The sequence below is a fragment of the Loxodonta africana genome, chromosome 4 (genome assembly GCF_030014295.1).
Source record: "Loxodonta africana isolate mLoxAfr1 chromosome 4, mLoxAfr1.hap2, whole genome shotgun sequence".
In the NCBI taxonomy this organism is placed as follows: Eukaryota; Metazoa; Chordata; class Mammalia; order Proboscidea; family Elephantidae; genus Loxodonta; species Loxodonta africana.
Window position 1 is genome coordinate 67,506,761 of NC_087345.1, and position 17,027 is coordinate 67,523,787.

The window sequence follows — 17,027 nt, forward strand, 5'->3', positions numbered from 1 at the left end:
TTGGTAGACATCTAATGAGGATGTCAAGTGGGCAGTTGGGCATGTAAGTGGAGCTCAAGGGAGAAGTCTGGCTATAGAAATAGACTTGGGAGTCATCAATGTGTAGACGGTATAGAAATCCAAAGGACTAATAAAATAATCTAATGAGAGAGTGGAGATTAAGAAAAGGTGGCCAGAATAGAGCTATGGGACTCTAATACTTAAGAGTCTGGTAGACTATAGCAGCCAAAAAAGGAGATGGAGAGAAAATTGGCAATGAGGGAGGAAGAAGACTAAGAGTGGTGTCACAGAAGCCACAGAAGAGGAATGGTTCCAGAAGGAGACTGTTTCAGGGGTCCCACAACCACCCACTAGTGATTCACTGGAAGGACTTGTACAGCTAAGCATAAACTTATACTCACAGCTAAGGTTTATTGCAGCAAAGGATACAGTACAGGTTAGAACATCAGAGATATATGTAGGCAAAGACTAGAATGGTCAACTTAGGTTTTCTTGGCCTTCCTCTGCAGGAGTAGCATGGACATGTGTATCTCTCCAGCTGTGAACTGCAGAGACATGTGCACAGTCTCTACCAGGGAAGCCCACTCAAGTCTTGGGTATCCAGAGTTCCTAAAGGAAGCTGGTCAGGTAGATATGTGACCAGCCATGGTGCAAACCCCAAACTAGGTATCATGTACATATCATGAGTCCTCACGTTTAGCTTAAACAATGCTGACGGCTTGGTGTATCCTGATCCAACCATCCTGACCCACCAAATAACATCACTAATTAATGAACATTTTAGGAGTTTAGTGCTTAGAGTTTGGTAAAGGGCCATTACCACTACTCCAGGTGTTCCCAAAGATAAGCAAGAAATGAGTCAAACAAGCCAGCTGTGTTAACTCTTTTGTCACAGAGGTTGTAGTTAACCATGTAGAATGCTGCTGTAAGTCCATACCAAGAGCCATGAAGTTAAGTGATATGTCTCAAAGTATAGTTAGTGAAATTCTACTTCTCTCCAGACAGATTCATTCAATTTATTCAGGAAACATTTATCAAATGTCTAATAGAGTTTGTGTTGTGTGCTGCTAGCACTAGGAATATAAAGGTAAAGAAGTCAAACATGGTTCCTGCCCTTATGGAGTCGACAATGTTGGGGAGGGGGTAGAAGGGAAGAAATAGCCTATAAATACAGATGTGATTATCTCTGTGGGGGTATATATGGCAGAGGGATTCACCATAGCTGAGTCCTAAAGGTTTAACAGAAATCAGCCAGATGAAAGATGGAAGACAAGATAATAAATCGCGAGGTCAAAGTTTGGACATGAACGAACATTTTGACCTTAGTAACAAAGAAGTTGAGTGTAGCTGGAGAGAAAAGAATGAGAGGAAGAAATGAGGAGGCAAGGTGGGCTGGGTCAGATCATGAAGGACCTTGAATACCATGTTAAAGACTTCTTGCTTCACCCAAGGGGACAGTCACCCTAAGGCTTCATGCTTGAGCAGGTGTTGGAGAAGAACTATTATTTCAATTGGAAATGTTCGGGTCATTTTACAATTCATTCTGATTTACAGTAGAGATTTCCTTTAAGAAATATGGCAGAACAGCCATTTTTGGAATAAAAAACAGGGAGAAAGTGCAAATATACTAGAATAAGTTAACCAGAGCACCAACAAAGTGTAATATTAAGTGTGTGAAGAAATTAACAGTTCCTAAGGGCTTTTTTTTAAGGGCTTTCAGTGTGAGGAACCTTTATTGAAATACCTTAATTGGATCCACTGTTCACTTAAACATCAAAGATAATTTATTTTTTACATATGGAATTTATTAAAAACATTCATTAGTGTATTATACATAATCTGTTTTTTCTTTTGCCCTCACAGAGCACAGATCATACCAAAAGGAATGATTTTTTTATCAGCAATTTTGGCAAATTCCGTCAGTACCACGCTTATACAGAAACTGATAAACATTAATTATCCAGAATTCCAAAAGAAATGCCAGAGTAACTAGGAACAGGTACTGTAGATTTAAAATAATTTTGGAGAATTGTGGTTATTAGGAATTATAACCATTTGTATTTTGAGGCAGCACGTAGCAGCACTGAGAAGGAACTTAATCTCGTCTCATTTTCTGGATAAGCTATTCGAGAGTAGCAGAGAGGATGGGAAAAGGAAAGACACGCAACACTGTGCATTGAGCACCTAGTATGTGCCAGGCACTGTGCTGGGCCCTTGACAAATGTTCTCACTTTATGCTTTGTGCAAACTCTGAGAAAAGTTATTTCTACACTCCCATTTTACAGATAAGAGCCACAGATTTTAGAGATGAAGAAATTGATGACCCAAAATTATATCTTGATAACTGATAGGGTTGAGGCATTAACCCAAATCTGCCTTTTAGTAATTCATTTATGTGTTCATTCAACAAATATGTGTTGAGCACCTACTGCATACCAGAACCTATGTGCAGAGATGCAAAGAAGAACAAGACCTGGACCTTCCCCTTTAGGAACTGGGCTAGGGCTTCACACCCAATCACTGTAACGGGAAAAGTGCTATAATAGAACTGGGTGTGAAGTGCCCTTGGTAAAGTTGAGAAAAGCTTATCCGAGGACCTGGCACTTGAAAAAAGCTTCGAATGTTATCAAGCAGGCAGGTGAAGGAATAGGAATTCCAGGTAAAGTGCACCTTATGCCAAGACACCAAGATTGAAAGCACATGACTGACTTGCTTATGTAGCAAGAGCCTAGGGGGTGTGGTGGGATTGTGCTGCAAGAAGCAGCTAGAGACTGTATGCTAAGAAGGCGGACTTTCCTAGTATACGTGATCAAGAATGAAGATTTGGTGGCAAACTCTCAAATAGCTTGGCCATAAAGTTCTTAGTCTGTGCTCACTGGAAAACCCAAAGTTTTAGACTTTTGTCATTGTGGGTTTTGTTTGTTTTGTTTTGTTTTTGGAGACAGATTGTTCAAAGAACAGTGATAAATAGAAATAAATATTTTGACTCACGTAACTTCACTAAAATTGGCAATATTTGTAGCCCCATGGGAACTGTGTTTCCATAGGACATTCTGTTCTCTGTCCTTGGGAAACTACATTTTAAAAAAAGAATAAATAGGGGTATTTGAGGATAGTAATAAAAGTTGTCCTGATTATTGAATGCTTGCTGTGTACTAGGTACTTACATGTATTCTTTTTAATCCTCACATCAATTCTGTGAATTAGGTAGTACTACTCTACTCTGACGCACATAGGATTCTCCATGAGTCAGAAATGACTCAAAGGCAAGTGGTTTTTTTTTTTTTTTTTTTTTGGTTTTTATTTTATAGATGGGAAACTGAAGCTCAGGGAAAAAAATATTTGCCTAAGACAAGTTAGCTAGTAAGTGGCAGAGCTGGGAATTCAAACCCAGGTCTTTCAGGATTCAAAATCCCAATTCTTCCCGTTTTCAAATGGGTCCTTAGAACCCAGAGGGCTCTGTGGCAGTGATTTGGGCAACTTTAGTAGGTGAGGAGACGAGGCAGCTGGGAATCCCATTCCTTAAACCAGAGCAGCTCAGCTGTAACGACTTTACATTAGATTTTCACATACGAATTTTTTTTTTTCATTTTAAATATAATGCGTGTTTATTTTAGAAAATAGAATGTAAAAATCTGTACAATTCCACATTCGAAGGACCATGAAAAAGGTAAAATGCAGTCATTGTGTCAGCTTGCTCAGTGGTTATATCACCTGGCCTTCTTGGGGACCCGCTACTATGGATCCCCACTGTCCTCCCTTATCACTACGAGCATATAACTCTAAGGAGATTTGGGATAAGACGCATGGGAATCAGTGCTTGTCGCTCTTATGTCGGCCCTTTGGATAGTGGATCCTTAACGTTTTTGTCAGATGCAGTGGGCTGCCTGGCAGCCTCAGTACTAATATGGTTTAACACATACCTTTATGCTTACCTAAGTTGAAACATGATTGCCCAAGAGCAAAGCAAGTTTGGTCTCTATGGTTGCACCCCTATTTGCATATGAACCCTGCATACCTACATAAAATTGGCTCATTCCCTATCTAAATATTCCATTTCCACATATCAGGTAATGCTACTGCTGATGGAAAAGTTCTGTTAGTAAGTGATTATAAAATAGTTGGCTAGTCAAAATGAGGGCTAAACAACCTGTGGATAAGGCTGGGCCATGGCAAGCATTGGTAACCTGGGCCCCGCTGGCTCTTGAGCTCTTTGTGAGGTCTAGCCTTGGCACCTACCACATGGTTCGAGATGCCTGTGTGTCCCCAGCAGTCTTATGCCAGCAGTTGATGTTGATTGGATGCACCCCAAGTGCTTTGGTAACCTGTGAGAACTGTGCAGAAATCAGAAAATGCGTGGTCCCTGGCTCCTATCTTAAAACTGAGCTCATTGTACTAAGGTGACCCCTGCCTGTTGATCAGTTGTTTTTTTTTTTTTTTTACATAAAATTTTATTGGAATAAAGATTCTACTATCAGAGAGGGGTAAGGCCCCCGGGTGGCATACATGGTTTGAAATCAGCTGCTAACCTAGAGGTTGGCAGTTATAGTCCACCCAGCAGCTCTGTGGAAGAAAGGCCTGGCAAGCTGCTTCCATAAAGTTTGCAGCCAAGAAAACTCTATGGAGCAGTTCTGCTCTGTAGTCAGAATCCACTTGATCACAGCAAGTTATCAGAGCTGGGTAGCATGAAATTGACTGTACTGACCATGGTGCCTTTACAAGCAAAGTCTGAGGATATGCCATAAGCAAAGCAAAGTGCAATACTCTCTGGGAGAACTCCCTGTGCTTGGGAGTGCAGTGTTCTAGTTGAGAGATCAGACATGTACAAGTGATAACCTTACAAAGGTTCAGAGCCCTCTAAAACTGATCAAAATAAGCTTATATTTCTCAGAAAACATTGGATATATTCTGTATGCCAAACCAAATGCTAGAAGCTTGTATTAATAACAGGGCATCTCGGCTGGTCAGCTGTATATCAGTTTAGGCAAAAGACCCCGCTCTTGACCCTGTCTACTCTCACATCCTGAATGTGCTTTGTGCAAAGAGCCTCCCTGCAAAGATTAGACTGGACTATAAAACATAAAATGATACTGGTGAGGAGTGTGCTTCTTAGCTCAAGTAGACACATAAGACTGTGTCGGCAGCTCCTGTCTGGAGGGGAGATGAGCAGGCAGAGGGGGGCAGGAGCTGGTTGAATGGACACTGGAAATACAGAGTAGAGAGAAGGAATGTGCTGTCACATTGTAAGGAAAGCAACTAGGGTCACATAACAATGTGTGTATAAATTTTTATGAGAAACTGACTTGAACTTTCAGTTAAAGCACAATAAAAAAAAAATTAACAAGGAGTCTCTCTGAATATCTCAGAATGCTCAGAAACACTTGGCCACCTTTACTGATTTGCCTGGGCTCAGAAGCCTCCCTCCCTACAACTGAGATGCAGACATACATAGACTTCATTGATGGACAAGGTGGCATGAGAGGGTAGGGAGCATAGGGGGCAAACCCTCGCTGTCAGAAGGACAGCAGGACCCCTGAGGAAGGACTGCACATCAGACAGGAAGTCTGATGGGTAAGACAGTGTCCACTCAGCATCCTGAGTATCTGAGGGGGGAAGATAACGGTACCATATAGGGAGCACTTGGGCCTGCCAGACCATCCTCAGCTCTTCCCGTGCACCCTGGGAATGAGATGGCCACACCATACAAGTAACTATGTCGTTCCAAGTCCTAGTCTCGCCACTGAGTGAGGGGGAAAGCTTTTCTCTGTGTGCTGGAGATGGAGATAGAAACGAGCTAAGAAAGGAAAACAAAATAACCTTTTTACACTGGGTAAATTAACAGAATTCAAGGCTCCCAAAACACTGAGGCTTGCTCCAACAGCAATGGAAACTGTGTTTCCTGTGAGGGACATATTATGAGCTGGTGTGAAGGTATATATGATCTAGTGAGAAACCATTCAATTCTGGGGTGAAAAGCTCTAGGGAAATAGTGTAAGTTAATGGAGCAGAGCGCTGCCCAGTGTACGAAGGTAACTCTATGAGCTTTTGGATTCCAAAACATATTAGGCTCATAGGAATCACGGAGAAGTTTAATAATGCCTCTTCTTACAGCCCCTCTGTTTATATGGTCTTCGCAACAAGTTATCATGTGGCAGTCATTTTATATAAATAGATTTTTTAATTAGGGGGGCTGGATAAAAATTGAGTGTTTGGTAAAAATCTTCACTTTAAAAAACTAGGTAAGAAAGAGATCTTGGTATCAGGTATTGAAGTAGGGAAACTGTCAGAACAGGAAGAAAATACCACATTTATATCCACATACACAGATGTTTGTAAACGATAACAAGACAGCTTAGTAGCGTTAAGAGCAGAGATCCCAAAGAGCACGGATTGCCTGGGTCCAAATCCTTGTTCTGCTATTCGGTAACTGTGGTTTTGGGCAAGTTTCTTACCTTCTCTGTGCTTGTTTCCTCTTTTGTAAAATGAAAATCATAGTATCTACCTCAAAAGTAAAGGACCCTTTTAATCGCCTCATCTGCTTGTAAAAGCTGGACAGTGAATAAGGAAGACTCAAAGAAGAATTGATGCCTTTGAATTATGGTCTTGGTGAAGAATATTGAATATCCCATGGACTGCCAGAAGAATGAACAAATAAGTCTTGGAAGAAGTACAGCCAGAATGCTCATTAGAAGCAAGGATGGCAAGACTTTGTCCCACATACTTTGGACATATTATCAGGAGGGAGCAGTCCCTGGAGAAGGATCATGCTTGGTAAAAAAGTCAGTGAAAAAAAGGAAGATCCTCAGAGAGATGGATCGATGCAGTGGCTGCAACAATGGGCTCAAGCACAACAACAATTGAGAGAATGACGAAGGACTGGACAGTGTTTGTTCTGTCGCTATGAGTCAGGACAGACTTGACAGCACCTAACAGAGGCCCTTGCCGGCAGGGTTCAGAACCAGGTGCTACAATGGGAGGTACCTGCCTGAGATTAAAAGAGGAAGGAGGCCGAAGTTTATGTTCTGGCTGGGGTAGCAGGGGTCAACGTGGGTGAGGGCCAGTCCCTGTAGGAGCAGCACAAGGTAAGGGACTGGGAGCCCCCTGCAGGGTGGAGCAGCTTCCTGCACTTCCTCAACTCTGGGTCACACCTTGACACACACTTTTGTCCCTCCAAACAATTTTTACCATAATTCTCTGTATTAAATCCCTCTCTACTTGCAAAAAAAAGTAAGGGACCCGTAGTGGCATGGTGGTTAAGCACTCAGCTGCTAACCAAAAGGTTGGTGGTTTGAACCCACCAGCTATGCCATGGGAAAAAGATGCTGCAATCTGCTTATAAAAGATTACAGCCTTGGGAGCCCTCTGTGTCAGTTTTACTGTCCTATAAGGTCACTAGGAAACCCTGGTAGCATAGTAGTTAATAGCTACAGCTGCTAACCAAAAAGTTGGCAGTTCAAATCCACCAGGCCCTCCTTAGAAACCGTATGGGGCAGTTCTACTCTGTCCTTTAGGGTTGCTATAAGTCACAGTCGACTCGATGGTAGCTGGTTTATAAGGTCACTATGAGTTGGAATCAACTCAGTGGCAACAGGTACCTTATAGCTTGGTGCTAAGCGCTCAGAAATGCTAAGTGCTCAGAAAGTACCTGGCACATACTAAGTGCTGTAGAAGTCTTTGCTATTATTATTGCTATTATATAAATTGTGATATTTGGCAACTTTCAAGTGTGGCGCTGACATACTTTGGTGTTTAACATCTTGGATGTCGGGCACAGGGCTGGGCCATATCTGTGTTTTACCACAATACCCTGTGAGGGAAATACCGATTCACAGCTTTCAAGATTGACTTGCCAATGATTAAGTAACTTGACCAAGGCCACAAAGCAAGTTCCGGGCAGACAGACCCAGGCCCAGGAGTGCCAAGTTCATTTGGCTTGGCTCCTGCTGCAGCTGCAGGTTTAGGCTGGCCTCGTTCCTGGCCTCGAGTGCCAGTATACCTTGTTGTGACCTGGGCCATACAACTTATAATATTCAGGCCAACCCTCCATTTTACAGAAGAGGAAATTGAGGCCATAGAATTCAGTGACTTGCCAGAGATCACCCTCTAATTAGGCTGTGAAGTCCAGATTAAGAAGCCAGATTTAACATTAAGCCTGTGTTTTCTACTATTCCACGACATCTCTCTATATAGGGCCAAACTTTTTGGCTCTATGACAAAAAAGACTCAGGATAAGTGGCAGTTACTGTCTTAGTTATCTAATGCTGCTGTAACAGAAATACCACAAGTGAGTGACTTTAACAAACAGAAATTTATTTTCTCACAGTTTAGGAGGCTAAAAGTCTGAATTCAGGGTACCAGCTCTAGGGGAAGGTTTTCTTTTCTGCTGGTCCTGGGGAAGGTCCTTGTTTCTTTTCAGCTTTTGTTCCTCAGTTCCTTGGCCATCTTCATGTGGCCTGGCATCTATCTTCTCCCAACTCTGCTTCCTTAATCTCTTTTTTTTTTTTAATCTCAAAAGAAGATTGAGTTAAAATACACCCTACACTAATACTGCTACATTGACATAACAAAGAAAACCTATTCCCAAACGGGATTATAACCACAGGTATAGGGGTTAAGATTTACAACACATGTTTTGGGGGGACACAGTTCAATCCATAACAGTTACCAGATAACTGATTCAAATGGGATCTAGTATATGTACACTCAGATACAAAAAAAAAAAAAACCCATTGCTGTGGAGTCAGAAAGATTTCTGACTCATAGCAACCCTATAGGACAGAGTAGAACTGCCCTATAGAGTTTCCAAGGAGCAGCTTTTGGTTAACAGCCAAACTCTTAATCACTGCTCTACCAGGGCTCCGTATGTTCAGATACTGGGTAACAAATCAACCTTTGCTTCAATTGGCTTATATTGATATGCTTGGCAATGGGAATGGACATAGGAAAATAAGGGGATTCTTTTTTTTTTTTTTTTGGTTTGTTTTTCCACTTTTGCATTTGCTTTGGAAAATCTTCTATCCTTTTAAGTGGTTTACAGTTCTTGTTTAACAATAGTGTAGTAATCTCGATCTTTTTTCTTGTTATCACTGGCTGTCTTCTGAACAGTCCTAAGCAGATGAGAACTTTCTCTCCTTTAGAAACAAAATGAGCAAAAATATGTGCAAGGCCTAGATTTATAGCATTATTTCTGATAGTTAAAAATGAAAATGGAGCATTCATCAATAGGGAATAGGTCACGCCATATCCATTTAGTGGAATATTGTAACACTGGTATAAAAGAACGAGGTTAGATTTGTATGTTTTAACTTGGAAAGATGTTGAAAATATATTGTGAGGTAAAAAAAAGTAAGATACTAAATAGTAGGAATAGAGTGGTGTGTGTAGAAAAAACAGAGAGAGAGATACCCAAACTATATACAAAGCTGTTTTTTGGGAACAAGGGTGGACACAGAAACTTTCTTCTGGATTATTTTTATTAATACAACCAATACTTGAGTATTTATTATTACAAGCGGTTCTTGAATACATTGTCCTTATTTGCACAGCACTGGGTTTTTTGGGTATTTGCAATTAAAACAATATAAAGCAGAAGAAACCCTGACTACCTCTTCCCAGATCCCTTGTCAAGTAAACTCCTGTTCATGGTTGAGTATAGATCCAAACTCTTTTCTATGCACTTACATGTATGTACATGTCTGCAGTTTTGTTTTATGGGTATCATTCTGTAAGCTTTGTGATGCAACTTGCCTTTTTCACTTGGGTGTGCTGGAGGTCAGTATATATATAAATACATTGTTGTTGTAAGGTACTGTGGAGTCCTTTTCAACTCATAGTGACCCACGTGACAGAGCAGAACTGCCCTGTAGAGTTTTTCTTGGCTGTGATTTTTAAGTTAGCAGATGGACAGGTCTTTCTCCTTTGGAGCCACTGGGTGGGTTCTAACCTCCAACCTTTCAGTTAGCAGCCGAGCACTTAACTGGTTGTGCCACCAGAGCTCCCATATATAGATATACCTCATTGTTTTTAACTGCTTCAGACTATTCCGTGGTATGATTTCATTATAGTTTATTTAATCAGTCCCATATTGATGGGCATTTAAGCCATTGATAACTTTGTGACATTTCAAAAAATGCTGTGGTAAATGCTCCTGAGCAAGTACTTGGCTCAGTAATTTCCCAAAGTAAGAATCGCCAGGTCAAAAGGTGCAAGTCTTTATATACTTGGTAGTTAGTGACAGATTACCCTTTAATAAGATGTGTATTTAGACTCCCAACACGGCGTAACTATGCACATTTTCGCATATCCTAACCAACATTTAAAATTTTTGCCAATACAGTGGGTTTCCAAAAAAAAAAATCTCCATTTTAATTTGCATTTTCCTGATTACGAATCAGAACAAGAATGTTTTCACGTTTATTTGACACTGAGTTACTGTTCTAAAAAAAAAAAAAAAATTTTTTTTTTTTTTTGCTGTAAATAGCAGTGAACAAATAAAAATCCCTGCCCTCGTGGAATTTACATTCAAAGTTTACTAGCTACTTATATTTCCTTGGTCACTTGCCTAGTTTTCTACTTATTTATAGGCCTTCTTATATAGTCTGGATTTTTTTTTTTTTTTTTGTGGTTATATATGTAGCAACTATATTTACCTATTTTTCGGCTTATCTTTTAAACGTTGACGATATCTTTTGTCTTACAGAAGTTTTTAATTTCTGTGAGATCATATTCATTTATCTTTTTCTTCGTGTTTTATGTCTTGCTTAAAAAGACTGTCTTTATTCCAAGGTCATAAATATGATTTTGCAGTTTTTTCAATATTTTTATAGTTTTCATTTTTACATGTAACACCTACACCCATCTGGAATTTATTTTTTTGAATGGAGTGGTGTGTGGATAGAGTTCACTTTCTACAGGATATGTTTTCAAATGTTCAAAGTTTTAAAAAGTACATATGACTTTTGCAAGCAGAAAGAACCAGGACGATTTTGAAAAGATGCTCAGAGAGCAGATGGCCAGAGGAGAAAAAGGGAAAGGATGGGAAGGTGGCTGTGGTCTGTGGAGTAGATTCAGGTCATAATGGACCTAGACAGGGACAGAGGCTGAAAGCTGGGCCCCCAACAGGCTTGTGTCCTGGGAGCTACAGGTAGCTCAGGAAATACATGAAGCATCTCCAATGCATGAAGCCTCACGAACCAGAATGAATCAGAGACTGGATTCTTTAGTATTTCTTGTTGTAATGTAATAGGATTGTTAGTCCATCATCTGGGACAGAAGTACATTTGTGATAATACCCTATTTGAAAATCATACAAGCCTGGATTAACGCTTGGCCTTATTCCCATTAACTCTGGCTACCAAAACCAAACCCGCTGCCGTCAAGTTGATTACGACTCATAGCGACCCTATGGCTACCAGAGTTTAGTAATAGTGGATTGCAGAAATATGTAGGCATGTTAATTAACACTCTGTGGATTGAAGAAAGAGAACATAGAGTTGGTGGCAGAAATACGGGTAACAGATGAGCAAACCTTCAAAAGATAATTCTTTAAAGGGGAATGGAGTGGGGAACCACTCTGGACTAACCCGCTCAAAATTACCACAGCTTCCATCGACAGGAAATCAGACTTTTCTTTGTCATTAGACCCATATGATCCTTTAGCGTCTGTTACACTGATGAGTTTAGAAATACCAGTTTAGCTATCAAACACATATGTAGTGCTTACTATGTGCCAGGCTGTCTTAGTCATCTAGTGCAGCTATAACAAATACCACAAGTGGATAGCTTTAACAAAGAGAAGTTTATTCTCTCACGGTTGAGTAGGCTACAAATCCAAATTCAGGGTGTCAGCTCCAGGGGAAGGTTTTCTGCCTCTGTCAGCTCTGAAGAAAGATTCCTAGTCATCAATTTCCCCTGGCTGAGGAGCTTCTCCGGTGCAGGGACCCCAGGTCCAAAGGGCACTCTCTGCTCCTGGTGCTGCTTTCTTGGTGGTATGAGGTCCCCACTCCCCACTTGCTTCCCTTTCTTTTTATCTCTTGAGAGAGAAAAGGTGGTGCAGGCCACACCCCAGGGAGACTCCCTTTACACTGGATCAGGGAGGCGACCTGAGCAAGAGCATTGTATCCCACCCTAATCCTCTTAATCACAGGCAGAGATTATGACTTATAACACAGGAAAATCACAAAATGGAGGACAACCACACATAGCCTAACCAAGTTAACATACACTTTTGGGGGTGGGGGATGTAATTGAATCCATGACATAGGCCCTGTTCTAAGTGCTTTTTGAATGTTAGCTCATTTTCTCCCTATAACAACCCTGTGAGGTACTGTTATAAGCCATGTTTTATACATGAGAAACTGAGGCACAAAGTTAAGGAAGTCTGGCTCCAGATTGTAGGTCTTTAACCACTGTGCTAACACTGCCTCTACAGTGGCTGTTTCAGCAAATGCAGTGGTCAGGAAGGAATTATCCCTGATGATCCATCATGAGGCAGAACTGAAAAACTGTGTCAGGGAAAGATAGTTACAATGCTTCTATGGCTATCAGACCACCCTGGAAGGTGCCTCTTTGAAGTTGAAAACCAGCTGCCCCTCTGGCCCACCTGCACTCTAGACCTGCCTCTGACTTCAGTTACAATGTGAGTTCTCAATTCTGACTCATAGCAACCCCATAGGACAGAGTAGAACTGCCCCATGGCATTTCCAAGGAACGGCTGATGGATTCCAACTGCCGACCTTTTGGCTAGCAGCAAAGCCCTTAACCACGGTGCCACCAGGGCTCTGTGAGTTTTGTAGTTCCTGTCACACTTTTACCCTGTGGTAAAAAGTCAAGAAGAATGACTTCAGATGTCTGATGTGGCATATCCATGCAGGGACGGGCACTGTTTATGTCCGATTATCGAAGGCAGTGGCTCTAAATTTGCTGTGTGTCACATGATGGCATACTGTGCAACACTGAAAATGGATGATCTACATTTACAAATCACAGTATGAATGAATCCACAACACGGGATAGAGCAAAGGGGGCTCCTAGGGTGCTGGCTACACAAGTCTGTGCGCAGTTCATGAAAATCTACAGTGAGCTGTACAATGTGTAGTTTTCTATGGGTATGTTGTATTTTGCTGAAGAGTTTTATGGTGGGAAGGGGTTGTTTGTTTTTAATGTTGTGTGTGAGAGTCAGCTGAGGTATTTAGGAAACATACAACCTCCTGAACTCACTCCTAGAGATTCCTGTTTGGGCAGGGTCCAGGGGCTTGCAATTTGAACAAATACCCTGCTAATTCTGCTGTAGGTAGCCCAGAGACTATATTTGTAAGAAACACAGTGTTGCTACCAACCTGGTCTGCTGCTGATCTGCCTAAATCTGGGCATCAACAGAGCAAAAGGATTCTTTGAGAATGACTGAACTCACACTCTAGAATATGTCTTATATGTGTCATCATGATAAAAATAGACTAAATCCACAAAAATGTAGACACACAACAAAATGTCCCTGAATCCCTTGCATGCCTATCATGAGAGATGTTTAAAAACCTTCCTGCACTTTAATATAAAGAAGATAAATTCCAGGCTGGGCTCTATTCTACAGAGTTTATCTTCATTAGATAGAAGCCGTCCACATACGACTGTATCACCATCCTGATCTTTCATCCCTTTTACTTCCTTTTCCACCCAGAATACAGAAGCTGTGGTTAAAACCGCTTCTCAGCTCTCTCTCTGGGTCTTTGTCACACCATTTCATGGCCACTTATATGAGTGTTAAATGGAGAGGGCTGCTCGAGAAATCCATGGGTCGTTAAGAGCTCATCATCTAATTCTGAGTGATGGTTGGGCATGTCTCAAGGAATTGTTACCCTGTTAGTAACTCTGTTGCTGAGTGTGGTTGACTTGAGCAATGTGAAAACACTGACAGATCTTCCTGCTCACTCTCTCGTAATAATTAGCCTCATCCTTTTAGCTCAGGCATTTGATTAAAGGTGCTGAAGTGGAGTAGGCGACAGCTAGAATATGGTCCTTGTCCATAAATTTCTTAAACTCAATTGAGGCCAAAGGCTGGCCACCATGTACTGAAAGTGATGGGTGCAGAGCTGAGATTTGAGGTGAACCAGTGCTGCGTCTGTCAACTCATTGTGAGAAACTGTCTAATACAGTCAGAAAGTGTCCTCTGGAATGGATTCTTAACTATTTGGGCTTCCCACTAAGGCTTCTGTGTCATAGCCTATGGAAAAGTAGGTGCCTTTCAAGAGACCTGGCTTGTAGCATGCACTTACATGCAGCCTTGAGCATGGCATCTGGCCTATTTTTTTCTCCTTGAGAATAGCTCACCAGTGAGCAATGTGCTTTATGACCAAGCTGCCTCAGTCCTTTGTGAAATTGGCAGGGCCCAAATTGTTCATTAAATACATACAAACTAACAAAGATCAAGATAAGAGGTGTTTTAATGGGTAGTAACTCAAGTGGCTTAGTAACAGCTGCATTTCGTCATGCTCCTTCTGAAATGGGCATTTCTCAACCCACATTTTAAGGTAGGAGCCGATCTGAGATGCAACCTTCATCAGGTGCAACCAAATCATCAGCTTCATCAGTTTGATGAAGCTGATGATTTGGGCCTGGGAAATTTTCTTACTTTAAAACATTCAGTGGAGTTGGCCCATGTCATCACGAGCCTGCTCTGACAGCTCAGAGCCTGAACGTTCAACTTTGTCCTTTTACACGTGAACAGCTGCTACAGTTATGGGCATTATTAAAGCTACAGTCTTAAATTTAAGGAAGTCATCCAAAAAGACTTACGATCAGCCAATTGTAAATGCACAGCCAGAGAACCAGTTGGAAACCTTTACATCTTCTATAATAAATGCAGGTTTCTTTGTTTGTGTTGTGCATAGGCCAACTTTACAGGTAATGTTGATTTTGAGTTGTAAGCACTTGGTGTCTCTAAGCTCTTAGAGACATAAAAGAAAATAAACACGTGACTTTCCAGAAACCATCTTCTCCTTGGTGAGCCTAATGCTGTTACTGGAGAGGTAGCGAGGTGTAACTGTTAGCAGTTCAAACCTGTTAGCGGCTCTGCAGGAGAAAAGACCTGGTGATCTGCTCCCATAAAGATTACAGCCTAGGAAACCCTATGGGACAGTTATCCTCTGTCCTGTAAGGTCACTATGAGTCAGAATCAACTCCGTGGCACACAACAACAAGTGCAGTTACTTACCAATAGTTGCTTTTGTAGGGTGGGACTCCCTGAGTGGTACAGACGGCTAACATGCTTAGCTAACCAAAAACTTGGAGATTCCAGTCTACCCAGAGGCACCTTGGAAGAAAGTCCTGGTGAGCAACTTCTAAAAAATCGGTCACTGAAAACCCTGTGGAACACGGTTCTACTCTGACACACATGAGGTCACTGTGAATTGAAGTCAGCTCAATGGCAACTGGAGTTTTGGTTTGATTTGTAGGGCAGGGAGAGAGACATGGGAGATGAAACTCCTCCTGTGTTTTGGAAATTAGATACCTCATGGATTTCAAAGACTTTGTCCTAAGAAAAGCAAGTTTTTTTTATTGCATGTAAGGTGATAACAGAGGAAAGAAATTCTGTTTTTGCCGTGGAGAACCAATGTGGCTCAAGCATTAACCTCAGTAAAGCAAACAAATTAAAAACCAGTTCAGAGCTCAGACCGTCTAAATCTAGTTCCTCGTCTGTGAACTAAGGCTAGTACCCACCTCATCTATCTCATGGGATTTCTGTTGAGGGTTAAGTTATAAGATAACCTGAGTGAAACGCATTGAAAATGATATAAAATATCAGTAGTTTAAGCACACGTGATTTCCTAAAATCTCTGACTTCTTTCTCTGATTCCAAGATTATGATGGAGTTTAAATATGCTATCCCATCTGTAATTCTGATAATCAAAACCTCTGTAAAACACTGGAAAAGTCCAAAATCAATAGAAATTCCTACTAAAGTGGCTCACCTGGTGATGGCCCTCAGTGGGTAGCAACTGCTAATGGTTCTGCTGAAAGCTTCATTGTCAATTGCTTTGGTGAGCTTCAGAACCTGTTGATGATTTCTTAAGGCGATTAGTGTTGCAGTGGGGTGGATGCTTGGCCACTGGCTCACTTTTTTTTTTTTTTAAGTAAATTTTTATATTTTTTATTGATTTTACAGGTTAGATGCTGCTTTGTTACAGAAACTAATTAGCACCAGCTCATTATTTAAATTATATAGAATTACAGTGTTAATTGGAGTCCTGGTGGCGCAGTGGTTAAGAACTCAGGTGCTAACCAAAAGGCTGGCAGTTCAAATCCACCAATCTCTCCTTGGAAACCCTATGGGGCAGTTCTGCTCTGCCCTGTAGGGTTACTATAAGTCAGAATCAACTCAACAGCAATGAGTTTGGTTTTTTTTTAGTAGTCTTAATTTTTTTTTATATTAAAAATAAACAGAAACAAATATAAATTGATCTCATATTCAAAAGAGGTAGAATGATTATTATGCAGCATCTTACTTTTATTGATAACAAATACATGCTATGAATTTGTTAAAGGATAAATTGAAAAGACCCTCGAAGGCCACAAATATATAGTCCTGCATTGATGTCCCCATTGGATAAAGTAGGACTTCTCCTGAATCCCTGTTTGCAGGCTGGGTGACAATCAGGCCCTTCTTTTTTCATGCAGTGAAACCCATGAGAACCAGAACTCAGTAGGACTGCCTTGTTTTTCCTGTATCTCCAAAGTTTTCTGCCTTTGACACGGCGCAGTCTTACCACTCTTCTATTGATCATTTTAGTGAAAAATATTTGAGTTTTCCTTCTCGGATGGATAGGTTTCCACCTTACACAGGTTCGGCTTTCACAGGTTTTACTGTACTCTCCTTCCCTGTCCCTGCCTCCTCTCCCCGAGCCGTCCTTCTCCTCTCGCCCGTCTTTCCTGTAATAGTCTTGCTACTCTGTTCTGTCCAAACCCTGAGGGAAGTGGTGATCGAATCGGGGCAGGGAGAACAACTCCAACCATTAACATTCCTTTTTTTCCCT

General features: G+C 41.2%; 2 protein-coding genes across 17 annotated transcripts in view; one reads left to right on the forward strand and one right to left on the reverse strand.

Annotated features, from left to right (window-relative positions):
- CPM (carboxypeptidase M) overlaps positions 1 to 17,027 on the forward strand; it is a 78,098-nt gene that overhangs the window by 10,867 nt on the left and 50,204 nt on the right. The window lies entirely within an intron of this gene.
- The window catches only part of MDM2 (MDM2 proto-oncogene), a 128,016-nt gene that overhangs the window by 4,526 nt on the left and 106,463 nt on the right, over positions 1 to 17,027 (reverse strand). For 12 of the 15 annotated variants that reach the window (XR_010321813.1, XR_010321812.1, XR_010321811.1 and 9 more), the window contains one exon: positions 15,966 to 16,048. The exons of the other annotated variants lie outside the window; for them this stretch is intronic. The gene's annotated coding sequence lies outside the window, so the exon portion shown is untranslated. The remainder of the gene's footprint in view (positions 1 to 15,965; positions 16,049 to 17,027) is intronic. 15 annotated transcript variants of the gene reach the window in all.